Here is a 16,436-nt window from a genome sequence, read left to right as displayed (position 1 = left end):
AGACTGCAGTACAGTGCTAATGGCTCTTGGTGTCACACATGTGTTTGTGTACCTGCATGGTTAATAAGGACAACAGCAGTGTGCAGCACTTCTGTCTGTGTGCTGTTTGTGCACATGTGGGGTTAATAACAGCCACAAATAATGCTGATGCTTTGTGGGCACATTTGCATTGCTGGTAGAGTCTGCAATATAGCACTGAAACCTGTGTATATGGATATATGCAAGTAATGTGGGTGCAGTTTGATACAGTTTGTATTTATATGCATGATAGTGCTTCTTATGCAGACAGTTGTGACCTGTGTCTCAGTAAAACATGTTCAGTGTTGCTGATCAAAACTAGTCATGAACTATTTATTCATTTTGTCAACACATGCTGTTTTGTTGAACACTTGTGTGAGGCCTGAGGGAGGGGAATGGTGGCAGGCAGAGGCTGATGCTCTCTGAGCACAGAGGGGCATGGAAGGAAATGTTAAGCCAGGTATGAAGACTTCCACTGTGCATCTTCCTGCCCCGCTCATCCCCAAGTACTTGAAATCTTTTATTTCCTTCCAATGCAGAACAAAAAGAGACTGAATTCACAGAAATGCCCGTACAGCAGGACTGTCAACCCTCCCATCCAGGTGAGCATTCTAATACAGGGCTTTCTGAGCACTGTACAGACCCCTATATGTTCATGGAGTGATATTTAGCAGGTGAATGTGGCAGAGTGACTCTGAATTGATAGGAAAAGGCATATTTTTACTGTATATGCTTTAGGTGCAACACAAGAAAAATTCCTAGTGCGATTAAGGGCTAGCATAGCTCTGAGGTGTGTGTGTGTGATGAAGGAAGGTGTTGTGTGTGTTTACGCTGTCAGAAAACCATGTACAAGTCTTCGAAGCTACAGCTGCCAAGCTGATGTACTTGTGCCTGTGGAGAGGAGATGGGCACGGCTGGTCCGTGCGTCAGCATCACTTCGTGTCTGTCTGCCCGGGTGAGCATTGCAAGGCTCAGAGCACAGTGTGCTTGGTTGAAGAGGGGAGCACGGGGGCCGAGGGGGGCTCACCCAAGCCTGTCTTTGCCCGGAGGACTATCAGGATTGCTGCTGAGGAGAATCCAGTTATGTGTGAGTGCTCATCACAGCGCTGACGGGTAAGTCCCCGCAGGTTGCTGGGCTCTGCTGTGTGATGGATTGAGCGCTGCTGCTCCTCACATCAGCGTGGGCTCTGCTCGCACCACCGGCCAAGTTGGGAAAAGCCATTTTGCTGTTTACTGAACACTTGCAGCTTTCAACCAAATTGTTTCCCCCTTCACCACCACAATCCCTGCGGAAACCTCCCTCACTGGCAGAAACACACAGAACAGTTTTACTTCAGGAGCCTCATTAAATTTGCATTCCTTGGAGCCCCACAAGGAAGATGATGGTCTGGCTTTGTCTGCCTGCCTTCCTGTGCACTTTGGGTGATGCATCAGAAAGGGCATGAGGCCTCTGACACTGCCGCCTGCCTGGCCAGACTGAGGTGATGGGCTGGTTTTACTGCACTGCTCTCTATTTATTGCTGACTTGACAAATCTATCCAAAACCGGGGTGAGGGGTATTTTTCCTAGACACCATCAACACTCAGTAAGTGAGAATAGTGGGCAAAACACGCTCTGTAATGTAGCCTGATTAAAAGCCATTCCCATCAGGTAGTTCTGCAATTTACTGACATAATCCTGCTCTTAGAGGAGTCCCCGTTGTAACAGGTCATGCCAGTAAACAGGCAGAGGGGTGGGGGAGATGTTGTTCTCTTCCTGCCTCCTAAACCGGAGTGAGTCATAGATGAGCACACAGTAAATAAATGCAAGACTGCTGTATGCAGCATAGCCATTAGAGACCTTCTGCCAGCACAAAGCGCCTGTACTCTGGGATGTCTTTATCATAAATAGGACTCTAGGCTCCTGAAAGCCAAGGCAAGGTCGTTAGATACCTGGCTGCATAAGGGACCAGCATGAATGTACAGATGTTTTCTCTACCACCCTAGTAAATAAGCCTTTGCCACCTCCCATTTAATGACTCGGCTTAATTCAGAGCTTGCTGCTGCACACCTCTGCCGCTGAATGCATGGAGCTGTGTCTCCCATATGGAGCGTTAATCTAGCGGTGAGAGCACCAGTAAGGAAACCAGATGAGTCCTTCCAGAGCCCCGGCTCCTGGCACAGGGTGCACGCAGCTGCTGCAAAAGTTTCTGGCAGTTTCTGTTCCGAGATCCGCCCGGTTCCGGAGGGGGGGGTGATGGTGATGGTGCTGCCAACCCTGCCAGGGCCGGATTCCCGTAGCCCGTACTCCAGGGCTTCTTACACCGGGAATTGCCTGAACTCCTTCTCACTCCCCTGTGAGCTAAAGGCTCCCTAAAGGCGAGCAGGGCAATCCCGGGAGCACCCGCAGCTCCTGCCCGCTCCCATAAGGAGTAGCACAGGGAGGGCACACACCGGCCATTGTCCCCCCCCCGGTCCCCGCCGTCCTTCCGCTGGGGGCCGGGCCCGGCGCTGCCGTACCGGAGCCGTTTCCCAGCGCCGCCGCACCGGGGGCCGGCGCGGAGCGGGGGGGGCGCGCACGGGGCAGGGTTTATAGCGCGGCCGCAGCGCCGCCCGCAGCCCGCCGGGGCGGCACCGGCACCGGGCAGCGGCCGGAGCTCGGCACCGCTCCAAGGCGCAGCCGTGGGGGCTACCGGTTGCCCTCCCCTCCTTTCCTTCCCCGGGGGCCGGCGGGCCGGGCTTGCAGTCGGCAGCAGCGGAGGGCATTAAAAGGCGGCGGCGGCGGAGAAGGAGGCGGCTCACGGCGGCGGGGCCGGGTGAAGGCTGCGGGGACCGGGACCGGTGAGCGGCGCTGCCGGGCGGGCATCGCCATCGGGGAACCGGCCCTGCCCCGGCATCGCTGCGAGCCCGCGGCTGCGGGCGGAGGTGAGTGATGCGCTGCGCTGCTCTTCCCGGGGTATGGGGGTGCGGAGGGGCCCGTGGGGCTCCGGGTCCCGCTGGTGGAGGCGGTGGTTAGAGGAGATCAGAGGTTGCGATCGCTCCTTTCACCCCGCTCCAGCGGGTACTTCTTTTGTTAAGCACTCTGCTTACCCCCCCTTATCCCCCTTCTCCCCCTTATTTTGCGATGCTGCGAGTACAGCAGCTCGGTCCCTCCGCTGTGTTTTCAGCCAACTCTCCCTGGAAGCTCTGGAGAGTTCATGAATATGCACGGAGGAGAGAGCGTTTCCCGGGAGGCTTCCTCTGTAATAAGCTGATGGAGCTGATTCCCTTTCTTCTGGGGGAAAGTTGGGTACCAGTTGTGTCCCCGACCTCCCGGGGCTTGGCCTGCCGCCCTGGGGAGCTCAAGAGCCAGAAGTGGTCTCACTGCCCCGGGATGTCTGTAGTCCAGTCAGGCGGGATCCTCATCTCTGGCAGCAGCTGGTGTCAGGTCTTTGTCTAGAGGGTATAAAGAGAATCATGGACCGTGCACATGTGAAGTAACCTTCCTGTGTCATGCTGGCTGGGGTGGAAATGGACTTTTTCAGCCTAAAAACCCCGGGTCGCTTAGTAGGGGCACTCTATTACTTAGCAACAGTCCGAACTGCAGCCTGGTCCTGGGCCCTTGGTATTCCAGGTGCTCTCCAAAGACATACCAGCAAAACAGCCCGTGTCCTGGAGAAAAGGGACTCTTTCATGTGCTTCCTACTTGGTGATTTGATGAGCAAACCAATAGCGGGGCTGGTTCCACTGCCGTGGTGTTCGAAAGTACTTGAGAAGGGTGTGAGCTGAGTAGAACTGAAACCTTTTGGGGCAGATGGAGTGGGATGGCAGTGGCAGGTCCCTCAGGCATGTGCAGCGCCTTGCTGCTGTGTCCTGTGGTGCTTAGCATCTCTGTGTTGTGCCTGGGTACAACAGTATGCTGGTTAGCAGCCTTGGCTTATGTGATTATTAGGAGAGTGCTTTCACAGATGGGCTGAGTCTATTGGGTTTAATGTAATACGCAAGTGAATGAGTCCCTTTAAAACAAGGCTGATGCATGCCTCTTTGTGGCTGCAAGACACAAGTTAAGTGGGGTGAGGACTTGTGTATTGGAAAAGAAGTACTCGTGCAATTCAAACGACAGAATAAACACCAAAGCCACATGCTGGTGCACGTAAAATCTGTTACCCTAAAAAAGCTCAGGGTTTTAAAACCAGGTTGCCCATGAAAATTTGGGTGAGCTTTTGAAATGAGTTTTCTATCCTCACCCGTAAAACTTTGCTGGGGAACAATGTTTTCCCTTCTTGTGGAGTGTTGATAAAGGTATTATCCACAGCATCGCCTTCCTTTGATTGCTCTTTTAGGCTGTGTGTCTAGATGGAAACCTAGCAACACAATAACTGTATTGAAGGGAGATGTTTCAATAGCTACACTTCTTTTATCACACTGGATGCATCTTCAGAGGTTAGGCTCATCAAACCAAGCTCTTTACCTCTTTGGAGCCTTATAGTTTGATTCTGTAAGCCTGAAATAAGACAGGCCTGGGCTAGTGGAGGAAAAAAACCCAACAAAGATTGAACAGAAATGCTTCATAGGATAAATAATCCATTCCTCCTTTCTTCCTGCTGCCCCTTCAAATGCCTGCTGTATTCCCATGGGGAAAACACTACAGAATGCTTGTCTAATAGAAAAATGGATTGAAGGGGAAACCAGCCCTCAGCATTTGTGACCTTTTCACCGGGACACAGGGAAAAAAGCTGAAGGGCAAATGGCCCTGAGCAATGTGTAAGTGTATAATAGGTGAGAGCCACACTGGTGTTTGGGAAGCAGATCAGCACCATTCCAGTCACCCACTGTGGTGAAGACTCTGATTCAGTTTCTGCAACATACAGGGCCAAATTCATCCTCAGGCATAGAAATAAACCCATCACCTACAGTCACTCTGTGCAGCTTTACCTCCTGGCTGTATTCTGGTGTTCTGAGCTACATTGGCAGATACCCTGGTTTGTGCAGGCTGTCTCTTCACAAAAGTAAGGTACTAACAGGGAGTCAACGTGACAGTGTCTGAGTGACTCTGTGTAATCTGGGGGCATGGAACTGAGGGATTTCACACTGGTGAAATCTCCGTTAACTTGCAGGTGGCTGGGGAGGATGCAGTTGCTGGGTGCTCAAATGTCTCCCAATCCCTAGTACTTGAATCTTGTACTTGAAAAATGAATTAAACATCACCAATGCCTTTGTCAGGCCAAGAGGGAAAAATGGTGAAGTTACAGGAGATCTTTCACCACTTCTGTGTGTGTCATTTCTGAGCTGTTAAGTGTTTCTAACAGGCTGTATTGTGCAGGGGGGTAGCTGGCCCCTGTGTGTCTATGTGTATGTAACTGTCTGGCATGAGTGTGGTGGGATATGTGCATTTTAATGTGGCACTTGGGGAGGGGATGCATAGAGTGTTAACGTTTTGCACCCAGAAATCCACAGCACGTATGAAATCCTCTTGCAATGCCAGTGCTCTGACAGAAGTGCTGCTTATACAAAGACTTGCCTGTTGGGTACAAGTGCTTAGTAAGGAAGCTTGACTGAAATGGAGAGGGACAGGAGTTCATACCCTGCCGGTGTATGGAAAATCTGGATATGTTTGTGGTTTCTATTTCTGAAGTTTGAGTGCATCCTGCTGTGGGTCCCAGGGTCTCGGGGTGATGCTGCCATGGTCTCTGCATGCCAACAGGCAGTAAATCCTGACAAGACTCTTCAGTGTGAAGCATTTAGCATAGAGTTGATTTAATCCTGTATTTTTCACTGATGGAAGTGAGAACTGAACAGATTAATTCATTCTCAGGACTCAAACCCCATTATATTTCTCAGTGTAGTGCACAAGACTTCACCTTTCACTTACCTCATTGGCTTGGGGGGTTTTATTCACTCTGTTTAAAAGTAGCCTACTCTTTGGGCTCAGTGGTGAAAGGTGCTCCGTGATCAGCTCTCCTGTGGTGTGAGCTGATCTGCTGTTGAAGCGGCCTCAGAAGGTTTCAGATCAGAGCCAATAATGTGGTCTGTGGGTTGGGTAACTGGGGGTTGCAAGGTTGGCCGAGGAAGGAGATGCTGTAAGTGTGGGTACTTGTTCCCTCCTTGGTGACAAGCAGTCCCATTTACTTCCTGTTCCCTTGTGCCAGGCAGCAGGAGTGGAACATGTGCTTTGCCTTCCTCCTGTCCACACACATCCCTGTTTGTATGCAGGGAGGTAAAGGAGTCCTCACAAGGTGTGTGTGCAAGCTGCCACTGGGCTCTGTGAATGCGTGGCCAGGGGCAGGGGACTGTGTTTCCAGACCTTGTGATGGAGTTGAACAATGAAATATTAGTTTCTAGCACTCCCTTATGTCTCCCCCGTGATAGCACAGAACAGCCTATCTCTTTAAATGATTGATTTCACACAGATTTACTGGAGTTCATTCATCTCGGTGCAGTTTTACCAGGGTGAATTTTCCTGAGGTCTCGCCTTCCTGATGTCTTTCCTAAGGGCTGGATCCTGCCTCCTTGCCTCTGGCACAGGAGCACCTTATTTCATGAATAGCTCTGCTACATTCAGTGAGACTGGTTAAAGAGTAAGGTGCTGTGGTGCCTGTGATTCAGACTAATGCAAGTCAATTTAAAGGACAGATTAAGCGCAGTGTGAGTATGGATTGCAGTGTCTGGTCCTTAATGAATAATTCAGAAACATGGAGAAGCCAACGTAAGAGTGAAGTGCTTAATCCAGATCTGAGGTTTGCAGAACACATTCCATTGACCCCAGTCCAGAATATGCTTCAGCATGGGTTTAACTGGGAGGCTGTAAATTGTCCCATTGATGGCAATGTGCTTCAGGCATGGGTGACAACTGTATGAATTAGCACCCAGTAGGATGTTATTTACAACCCTCTTGCCTGTCACACTGCAACAGCAGCTCTGAGGGTCTGCAGTAGCTGTGGGAACCCTGTTCTTCCAGGGGGATTTGCTTTCCCATAAAGATAAAGCTCAGTGCTAGTCCTGAGCAGTGCTGAGGTTTTGAAGAGAGCAGCACCATTGCCTTGGAGGGGCAGAGCATGTCCTTTCCTGTTGTAACTCTGGAACCATAAAACCTGCAGTGAAACCCTGTGGATCCTGGCAGTGCAGCAGGCTTTGCTGGCCATGGGCAGCCAGGTAGGTACATTGCAGAGCAACCCACACATAGGCTGTCTCCTGCCCTGGAATAAGAGCTTTGCAGATACTTGATCTTTTCTCTCTGTTGAGTTATCTTTGCTTGCTGGGATAAGAGGTTTGGGGAACAAGGCTGGGATACTTTCCCTGCCATCTGCCTTAAGGCAGCAGGCTTGAAAGTTGGCACAGTTAATTCCTGATCTTTGCCAAGCTCTGTTAATAGGGAACAGCTCCTCCTGAATAGAAGACAGTTCATGTTACATAAATAGTGGAGCAGGGGGAGAAGCCAATGTGTTTGCAGGGGGTGAGAGACATACTGGCAGTTGTCTGGTTCTTAAACTGCTGCGGCTGCTTTATGGGGGAGAATCATTCTGCTCCCTGGACTTCATGGTGTGGGTGCTATTGCTCCTGGGGGTGGTTCCACAGCTGTGATCTCACTGTGTAAATGCAGTGACATCAGTGAAGTCACTTAGGATTTGTTCCTGGGAATGTGAGCCCAGGATCTAACTGCTAAGGTGACTCATGAACAAGCTTGTATGGACTTCAGGGCATCCTGTCTGATGCTGCCACAGATTTTCTTCTCACCTTTTGCATAGCAGAGATGCCATTGACTTGAACACAGAGCAGGGTTCTGGGAGATCTCGTTTTACTCTGAGCTCGCTTGGCTGGCTGATGTTGGGCCAGCAAGTCACAGTCTGTTTCTTCATCTCTGTGTGGTGCTCTCTGTCTAATAAATAATAACAATGCCCTACATTAAATTGGCATTTTCATTCCCAGGATTATTTGGCTCAACACATTCTTTAACAGCCTATTTACAAAAACATATTGTAGGGTCCATGTTTCCCCTGTCTTCTTGTGTTCTTAAGGGATCTGTGTTTGCAAACCAATAACAGAGAAGGAAATTCCTCTGCTGGGTATTCAGTTCTTTACACTTTCTAATATTGAGCATGGGAGAAGCTGGGGCATCTGGTAACCAAAGCAGAGGATTGGGAAGAATTGGGTCCTGTTGTTGCTGTAGCAAAGATGACTCCGGGGTTTGGATGCCTCAGTTTCTGGGCACCCAGTTTGTGCCACTGCACTAACTGGAGTTGTGGGTACCACTGCTCCCCACAGGGCAGCTAACCAACATTAGTTGCAACTTGCATGGTCTGTGTTTAGCTTCTGTTAAAATCAGCAAAAGTAACGGCTGAATTCCAGCAGAGCTGGAGTTAGAATGTGGAGCTTGCTTAATTCATTTGTAAACTTGCATGTAATCCGACCTATTTCCCTAGAGGAAGAAGGGAATTGGATCTGATACGTGTTTGCAAAGGGTTTATGCAGTCTCTGATAGGAGCTGATATGATGCACAAATGCAAAGTGCTTTTTACTCCTAGGGGGATGTGCTGCTATGTGTTGACTTGTTTCTTGGCTCTGTTTTACACCCAGGAGCAGAGAATGAATTGCTTTTGAGTGCTGTATTAAGGTCTGCAGAGACAATTTGATAAAAAACCAACCCAAAACAAGACCTAATCCTTTCTTCTGCTTGGGGTACTGCAGAGCACGCAGCACACTTGATGCCGTGAATGGAAGTGTTTGTCTTTTTTGTTCTTCCTTTTAAGAAGGAAAATGAATTCCTGAAGAGGATGGTGCTACAAACTCAGGTTTGAACTGGAGCCCATGACACACTCAGATATGTCTGAGAAGCCCAAAGCAGTCCTGGCTCCTGCTTGCAAATCAAACCTGGCCAAAGCCTCTGTCTTCATATTTCCTCTGCCACCTCTCCCCTCACACACCCTCCCACTTGCTCTCAAGCTAACAACTTATGCGCCAAGTCTAATCTCCAAGCCAGTTTTTATGGCTGAGTTGAGATGGGAATGTGGACAGGCCCACAAGAGCATGAAAGTGACTCAATAAAACACTTGGGCTTCATTTAAACCAAGGGCTGTAAGTCTCTACAAGAGAGACAAACAGCTTGTTTGGAAAGCTAAATCTGTCTCACTGGAAAGCTTGGGCTGGTTCTTGAACCATGCAGAAAGCTGCTCCTTCTGGTGCTTCCTGCCAGCAGGTCCAAACTCCATGCACTGCAAGCTGTGGTTCTTCAGGACCCATTCAGCACTTGTCAGTGCCTTGGATTCACCTGAGTGTCAAATCTATGGCTATGCTTTTAAACAGAATGTCTTGGAATCTGATGTGTATGCTTTGAGCCATTTTGTTTTCCACATCCAAACTGAATTTTGCTTCCATGGCCACCCCTTCTCTTTCTCCCTCTCCTAATGCTTCCATCTCAGCTCTGTCACTTGACATGGGGCTCTTTGAGACAGGCAGTAAATGGACAAATGAGCTGTGACCCTTGGTGTTCTCTGGTCCACTTTGCTTTTGTCACCGATGTCAATATTCTTGTGCGCAGAGCATGGCAGAAATGCTGCAGCATTGTAGGGAGCTATCAAACACCAGCCTGTAACAACTGAAAACAAGATATATCAGCAGGTAAATGTTTCATCCCCTGTGGCACTGCTTAAACTGAAGAAAACCTTCATTCCCATAAATCTGCTACATGGAACCAATTCCTTGGTGAAAGTCACTGCAGAGTTCATAGTGGTGTAGTAAAGGGTTTGACCTTACTTAGATGCCGATAACAAAGACCTATGCTGTAAGTAGCAGGAGCAGATTAAGTTAAGACTGTGGTGACATTTCCTTTCCAGACCTCTGGGTGTTTCTTGTATTTCTGATGTGTTGTGGGGGAGATCACTCCTTCTGGATCCAAATCTTGGCACATACGCAGCTAAATTCATTCCTGCATGTACAGCACCTGCCTACATTCCTGTCTATTTGGTTCTGTTGTGGGTCATGGTGCTGTTTGCACTTCCAGTCATTTGGGAAGTGCCTGCAGTGAGTTTGTTCCCTTATTTGGCCAGCTAGGCCTGGTTGCCAGTGGGCCAGACCCAGTTCCACTTCAGCATGGGGCAGTGGAGTGAGTCCCTTGGAAAACCAGTTTACAGATGTCTGTGCAAAACCAGCCTGTGTTTGCTTGTGGAGAGGGGGCTGTGGGACAAAACATGTTGTGAAAGGAGGGAAAATGGGGTCTCAGACTCCAGAATATGAGAGCAATTCAGAAGCAGCTGGTGTGATTTGCCCCAGGAAAGCTAGAGAAGCTAATAGCAGCACCACAAATGCTTCCTTTGGGTTTGTGTTTTAAGTTTTAAGTAGGACTCTGTCCTACAGTTAGCACAAGCAGAATCTCAGCCTGTGACTGCCTGGCTGAAAGTGTGGGATTCGGTAAGGAACTGGGAACAGTTGTATAGAATGCTTTGATTCTTTGCCAAATGGCAGTCCCTTAGCATCCTTTGGGTTGGATGGCTGCTGTTCAGGAGCTGGGGAGCTCCTGCAGCTTGCATGGCTTTGGTGATAGAAGGCGAATAGGAACAGGGATGGTGTCTGCCTCTTCCTGAAATGCTCTTGTGCTAGGCTTACATCATGCTTCTCCCAGTCTGTACTGGGAGGGAAGAGAGGGGAGACCGCTGCTGCTTCAGCTCAGTCCTGATGGCCTAAAGCTGTATCCTATAGACATGGCTCCACTGGCAGCTTCTGGCTGCCACCAGCAACATTTCCTTCCCTTGCACAGGAACTAACAGGAACCAGCTCTTTGTGTCTTGTCTGTACTAGGAAGCATCCTGGGCTCTCCCTGAGATTAATGTGTCGTTAAAGCCTGTTTGCTTATTCTGCCCCCTCCTCTGCTACCGGTCTGCAGGACTGTGCTCATCGAGCTGTGGGGACATTTAATGTGAGTTTCTGCATGGTTGGTGCAGCTGGCAGTAAGCTTTTGAGTCCTTGTTCTGGCAGGGGATCTGCTGACATGCTGTTCAGGCACTGAAGCATCTTGTCTCCACATCCTCCACTTCCCATCAGGAGGTTTTCCTTCTGTTCTGGAAACCCTTGTGTGCAGCCAGGTCCTGCACTGGGGCACTCAGCAGTGGCACTGGAGGCTCTCTAGCCTCTGGGGTTTACACCTCTGCTTCCAGGTTCCTCGCTGATCCTGGGAAGATGAGAAAGCAGTGCTAATTGATGTAATTCCAGAAGCTCCAGGTTTTCATGGGAGAACAGCTAGCTGCATCTGTTTTGGAGAGAGACGTGTGGGAGGTAAGCAAGATAAAGCTGCTGAGATCTCACTTTGTAGGCTGTTGAGAGCCAGCTACCTACAGGCTGCTGCATGAGTCCCTCCTCATCCAGCAGTGAGTTTTCCATGGGTGATAGTAGTGCATGGATTGCTGCAGTCATTCCCACTCGGCTGTAGTGACTGTCGGGATGCATTCACCCCAGAATTCAGCCCCTCACATTCTCTGAAATAAGAGGCCATGTTATACCACAGCTTGGTGCATGGGTGACCTTGGGTTTGTCTTCTGCTCCCTCATTTATGGGAGGACTACAGCATCACCCATTCCTCTTTCATGCTGGCATGTGGGAAACCCTGCTGGAGAAGTGAGCGTGCCTGAAGTGCTGTGGGAGCTGTGTCCCCACCACAGATCGCAGTCCTCGCAGCCTTCCTGTTGTGAATCTGGCTTTTTCTGGTGTCAGTTACAGCAGCAAAAAGGCAGGACCTTTCGATCCATCAGGTGGATGCTTGGTAGCATCTGGAGTCAGCCACTGGCACGTGTGCAGGTGGGACTTCCTACCTGTACCTTTTTCTCCTGGAAAGCCAGAGCATCATGACCAGATCTGGCCAGACAGGCACTTGAGGTGAAGGGGGAGCACTTGCAATGCTTTCTTTTAATCTTAATGCTCTTTATGCTGGACTGGCAAGAAGTGAAGGTGAAAGAGCTGCCTGTGCTGTGGTTGGTAAAAGAAGGACTGGCACCATAGCTTTGGCATCCCTGCATTACCTTTCATGTTGCTGCCCACACAGCCACAGCCAGCAATGTCCCTTAGCACATAACTGCTGCTGAGGCTGCTGGAAGAAAGCAGCTCCCATGCATGGTGAGGAAGACATTGCCCTCCTCCTTCTCACTAATGCCCTGGCAGCTTATGGGGAGGCTCTGGAGAGGGGCCTTGGGGAGAGGGTGTTTTGATTAGTCCCAGCAGCACAGTGCACACAGGCAGGCTATTGCTGGGGAGCTGCAGATGGAGGAGGGTGCACAGCCAGCCCTTGTCTTCACACTTCCTCCTGCTGCCAGGAGCAGATGTGGGGAGCAGGGCCAGAGCTGGGATCATACAGCTGAGCACAGAGTGGTACCAGTGCCCATGGTGACAAGAACTGGGGGGCTTGAGCATGGGGTGCAATAATAAGTGACTGGGACTTGGCTTTTCTTCTCAGGCTGACAATGATGTGGGAAGCTGGAGTTGATCTATAAAAGAGAAGCACACAAGCCTTGGGGATGGCAGTTTATTCCATGGGCTTGGGAACTGGTGAATACTCTCTGATCTGAGATTCCTTCCTTGGAGTGAGTGATGCTTCTTGGGATAACCCAAAACCCTGGTTTGTGTCAGCCATCAGTATTTAATGTTCTGTGAAGGCTCTGTTGTGAGCACAGCGTTCTGGGTGCATGGAAATCACCTGTTATCTTGGGTTGCTGGTGGGACCCAGGGTGCTTTTGAAACCATATCAAGGCACCCAAGGGCACGCAGCTGATGCAGAAGCCAGCCCTTTGCTTGGAAACAGCAGGTGCCTGGAGCTCAGACAAAGTCCAACTCATTTCTGTAGTGGTTAGGTAAGTCATTTCTGAAGCATATCAGAGGCTCAGCGTGCAGAAACCTGTACATGCCACAGCCCTGAGTGACAGCAGGGCCTTATCATCAGCATAAGCAAGTAGCTCAAGTGGTAAACATGGCACAAGGCTGCAAGGCACGTTTCGTGAGATTGTAACCCAGAAGCTGCTTTCTGACACCTGCAATCATTCATTACAATAACCAGAAGCACATTATTTTATCAGGAAATGAATTTTCCTTGGCAATGATGTGCATGTTAGTGAGGTTCTCGTACAGGTTTAGCTCTGCAGCAGTCCTGGGGAGGCAGGGCACCAAATGCACATAGTCTGATGGCAGCAAATCCTGATGACTTTTCTGTTTGAAAAGTGCCAGTTTCAGTACTCTGAAGTGAGTAGTTTGGGGCAATTCCTTGTGAGCTTTGGGATTGGATTTTTAAATCTCTCGGGATACAGATTCTCTTGGAATCACTTGGGAAGTAGCACCCTAGGACAGACCTCACAGCTGGTACCTGCTGGAGCCGTGGTGGGGCTGCCTCAGTATCCCATAGTGCCATATGAAGATCTCCCCCTGATCCAAGGCTGTGGGATCACTGGTTTTTCCTAGTTAAGGAAAGCCATGGTGTTAAAACAGGTAATGGATGGCTGAGCTAGTTCTTACCTGCAGGCATCTTACTCCTGGCAAAGCACAGTAAAGATGCTTTTGCTCTACTCTTTGCTTTTGCTGTACATCCTTGTCTGTATCACAGCTGTGCAGTTACCTCATTCTTCTGTCCACTTTCTTCTTGGTCTGCTCTGTGTGCAGGTAGTGGCTTCTAACATAGCAAAACAACACCTTTTAAACCAGTCTCTCCCTTTTCCCTCTACACTGGTCTTGCAGGCCCTTTCTCCAGCCTGTTCCTTGCCCACAAGACCAGCTTAGAGGTAAAGAGAGATGAGGGAACTGATGGTCCTTGGTGTCCCAGGTACTGCGTGCATGTCACTGGTTAACACTGATTGTCTGATGTTGGCTCTCACTGTGGATGTCCCTTACCAGCACAGAGGTTATGTTGATGTTACTCCTTAGGTCATGGTGGCAGAACAGAGTGGAATCTGCAGTTTCATACACACAGCCCCACCTGTGCTATTCTGTGCACTCTGAGAAATGGGGCATCTTGTGTGTCAAGCTAGGCACCCAAAATAAGTGTCTGTTTTTCTTCCCCCTTCTGAGCTGCTGCATCTGTCAGATGCAGACTACACCACCCCCTCCTTCTCCTAGAGATGCCAGGAGAGGATTCAGTTCCGTCCTGTTTGCTCAGCCCTCAGACTCTGTCCTGACAGGCAGCGTTGGAAATGAATAATTCTGCCTCTGAGCCAGAGCACGAGCAGCGTGCAGGAAATGAGCCATGAGACCACACACTGAACACTGAGGAGACAGCAAGGTGGCAAATAGCTCCTGGGTTCAGGGAGCATCAGCCCTGATGGAGGCCACAGTCCTTGCCTTGGGACGTGGGGCTTGGAAGCCAGACTGCACTGCAAAGCATTGAGGGTGCTGTGTCAGCATCCATCCATCCTGGATTGGACGTTTCCGGACTGGTGAGTGCTTGGCTTTGCAGCTAATCTTTCCACACTGGTTTTGACATACAGTTATGAGTAGATCTAATCAGTGTTTGTCAGACACCTGGAGTGGCAGGCAGGAGAGATCCTTGATGTAGGCTGAGAGAGCTCCATTTGTCTGTTCTGAAAGCAGGTCGATCGATCATAAAATCATTTAGGTTGGGAAAGGCCTTTAAGATCCTAGAGTCTAACTGACTCCTTCCATTTCCAGCTGCTATGATCCTAGCCAGGGTGTAAAAGTGCCTGTATGGGGAAAGAAGCATGGGACAGACAGCAGAGAAAGAGGTTGCCTCAGTTAGGAGTGAGTGTGCAAGCATGTTCTTACTTCATAAAGCTTGAGAGATCTGGCAATCCTCCACCTTGTATACAACCCTACCTATTGTCTTGCCTCCTGTGAGCAGACAATAGAGCTTTAAATATAGTGTTTTAAAATCATTCTGTTGAACTTCTCCTCCAGCAAACACACATTTACATCATCGTGCTTCAATTCCAACAGCATTGTGCTGCTGGAGCAGTTTGATGACATTCTGATCTGCAAAGTGCCTGGGGTCTGGCAGTGTTTGTGTGTGTCTTTCCAAAGGGTTTAAAGCGAGTGAGAAGGGAAATGCAAAGGGTCCAGAAAGAGAATAGATTAAAGCTTTTTTTCCCCTGCATTGTGCTGTACAGCTGGAAAAGTACCTGCTTGATTAATAATGCTGGAGCCATCCCAGCCAGCAGTTTAACCCAGTGCCTTCAAGCAGCATGTGTCTCTCTGGGCTCGTACCCCAGTGAAACAGGTTCAGGGCTGTATCCTCATGCACAGGATCTGGTCAATGGCTGTATCGAGGCAGTGTTTTCAGAAGTGCTTCAGGAGATGCAGGGTCAGGTGCCCAGTGTGAGGTGTCCTGGGCCTGCTTTGCTATTCTGGAAGTGCAGCACCTCTGAAAGCCAGACCTCCCAATTAAGGGCCCTGAGATTATATCTGGTTCCTCCTTATTGGTTCATTTTCCCCATTCTTGAAAGCAGAGGGCAACACACAGCTTATTCCATACACTCAGATACAGCTGTGTTGACAAAGGCAGAACAGGGACCTGGGAGATCTCTTTCTGTCTGTTTTAAAATGTTACTTGTGGACAAGTCTCAGTGATTCAAGTGCAGAGCAGATCTCTGGTCCCGAGTCTCAGTGTCACTGTGGAGCCCTGCTTTAGAGTGGGTGTACATTAATGATGCCCTGCAGTTGTTTTACACAGTGTTTTCCACCATAACAGGGCCTGGGAGGTGCTGTGTCCATCCCTGCCATCAATGGTGCCTCGTTAGAGAGGCAGCTTTTAGCCGAAGCTGGATGATTCTGCAAGCACAAAGGCCATTTCTCTCCCTTTCAGAGGAACTTTATATAGCTAACAAAGGGCCATAAAGCTGCCTTTGGTAGAACCTCCAAGAGTTTTCAGGCATACAAATAGGCCCGCAGAACCGCTAGCTGTGCTCTGAAAGCTTTGCCCATGGGAGAAAGGAATGTGAAGTTTAATTATTTGGTCGATAGGAATCTCCCATATTACAGAAATTGTCTTTCCCTCCCCTTCCAGCCTTGTGCTTGCTTTCCTTTTTTCTTCCTAGCTTGCTGATGCACAAGGCTTCCCTTTTTCTATCAGAAGGAGCAACTGAGTAATTGAAATGGAACACTAGTGAGGGGATTTTAATCTGGAATTCAGCATTAATTAGCCAGGTCGGCTGTAATTAGCTTCCTTGTCTGTCACTGCCTCTCCCCAGCTTGTCAGCAGCTTCCTTCTATCCTGATTTCACTGCAAAGGAGCTCATATGGGAGCTCCATGGGGGTTTGTCCTGGTTGGGGTGCAGGTGAGTGACAATCCCTGCAGCGCTGTTGTGGTCTGAGCTGGATCCCACCTACTGCAGTTAAGGGCAAAACTCTTCCTGATCCAAAGGTTTGGCTTTGTCCCTTCTTTTCTGCTGTTTGTCAGGCTCACAGGAGTCATAAGTATTCCTACCCTGTGCTCCATAGCCCTGCAGTGCTTTAAATGCCTAATTCATTACCCTGATCAGACTG

At 49.5% G+C, this 16,436-nt stretch overlaps 1 protein-coding gene across 1 annotated transcript in view; it reads left to right on the top strand.

Annotated features, from left to right (window-relative positions):
* The first annotated feature begins 2,818 nt into the window (after positions 1 to 2,818).
* DISP3 (dispatched RND transporter family member 3) overlaps positions 2,819 to 16,436 on the top strand; it is a 38,607-nt gene continuing 24,989 nt past the window's right edge. Inside the window, exon 1 of the mRNA XM_034068364.1 lies at positions 2,819 to 2,921. The gene's annotated coding sequence lies outside the window, so the exon portion shown is untranslated. The remainder of the gene's footprint in view (positions 2,922 to 16,436) is intronic.

The sequence above is a fragment of the Melopsittacus undulatus genome, chromosome 12 (assembly GCF_012275295.1).
Source record: "Melopsittacus undulatus isolate bMelUnd1 chromosome 12, bMelUnd1.mat.Z, whole genome shotgun sequence".
NCBI classification, from domain to species: domain Eukaryota; kingdom Metazoa; phylum Chordata; class Aves; order Psittaciformes; family Psittaculidae; genus Melopsittacus; species Melopsittacus undulatus.
The sequence above is the reverse complement of the archived record's forward strand: the minus strand, read 5'-3'. Positions and strand labels throughout refer to the sequence as shown.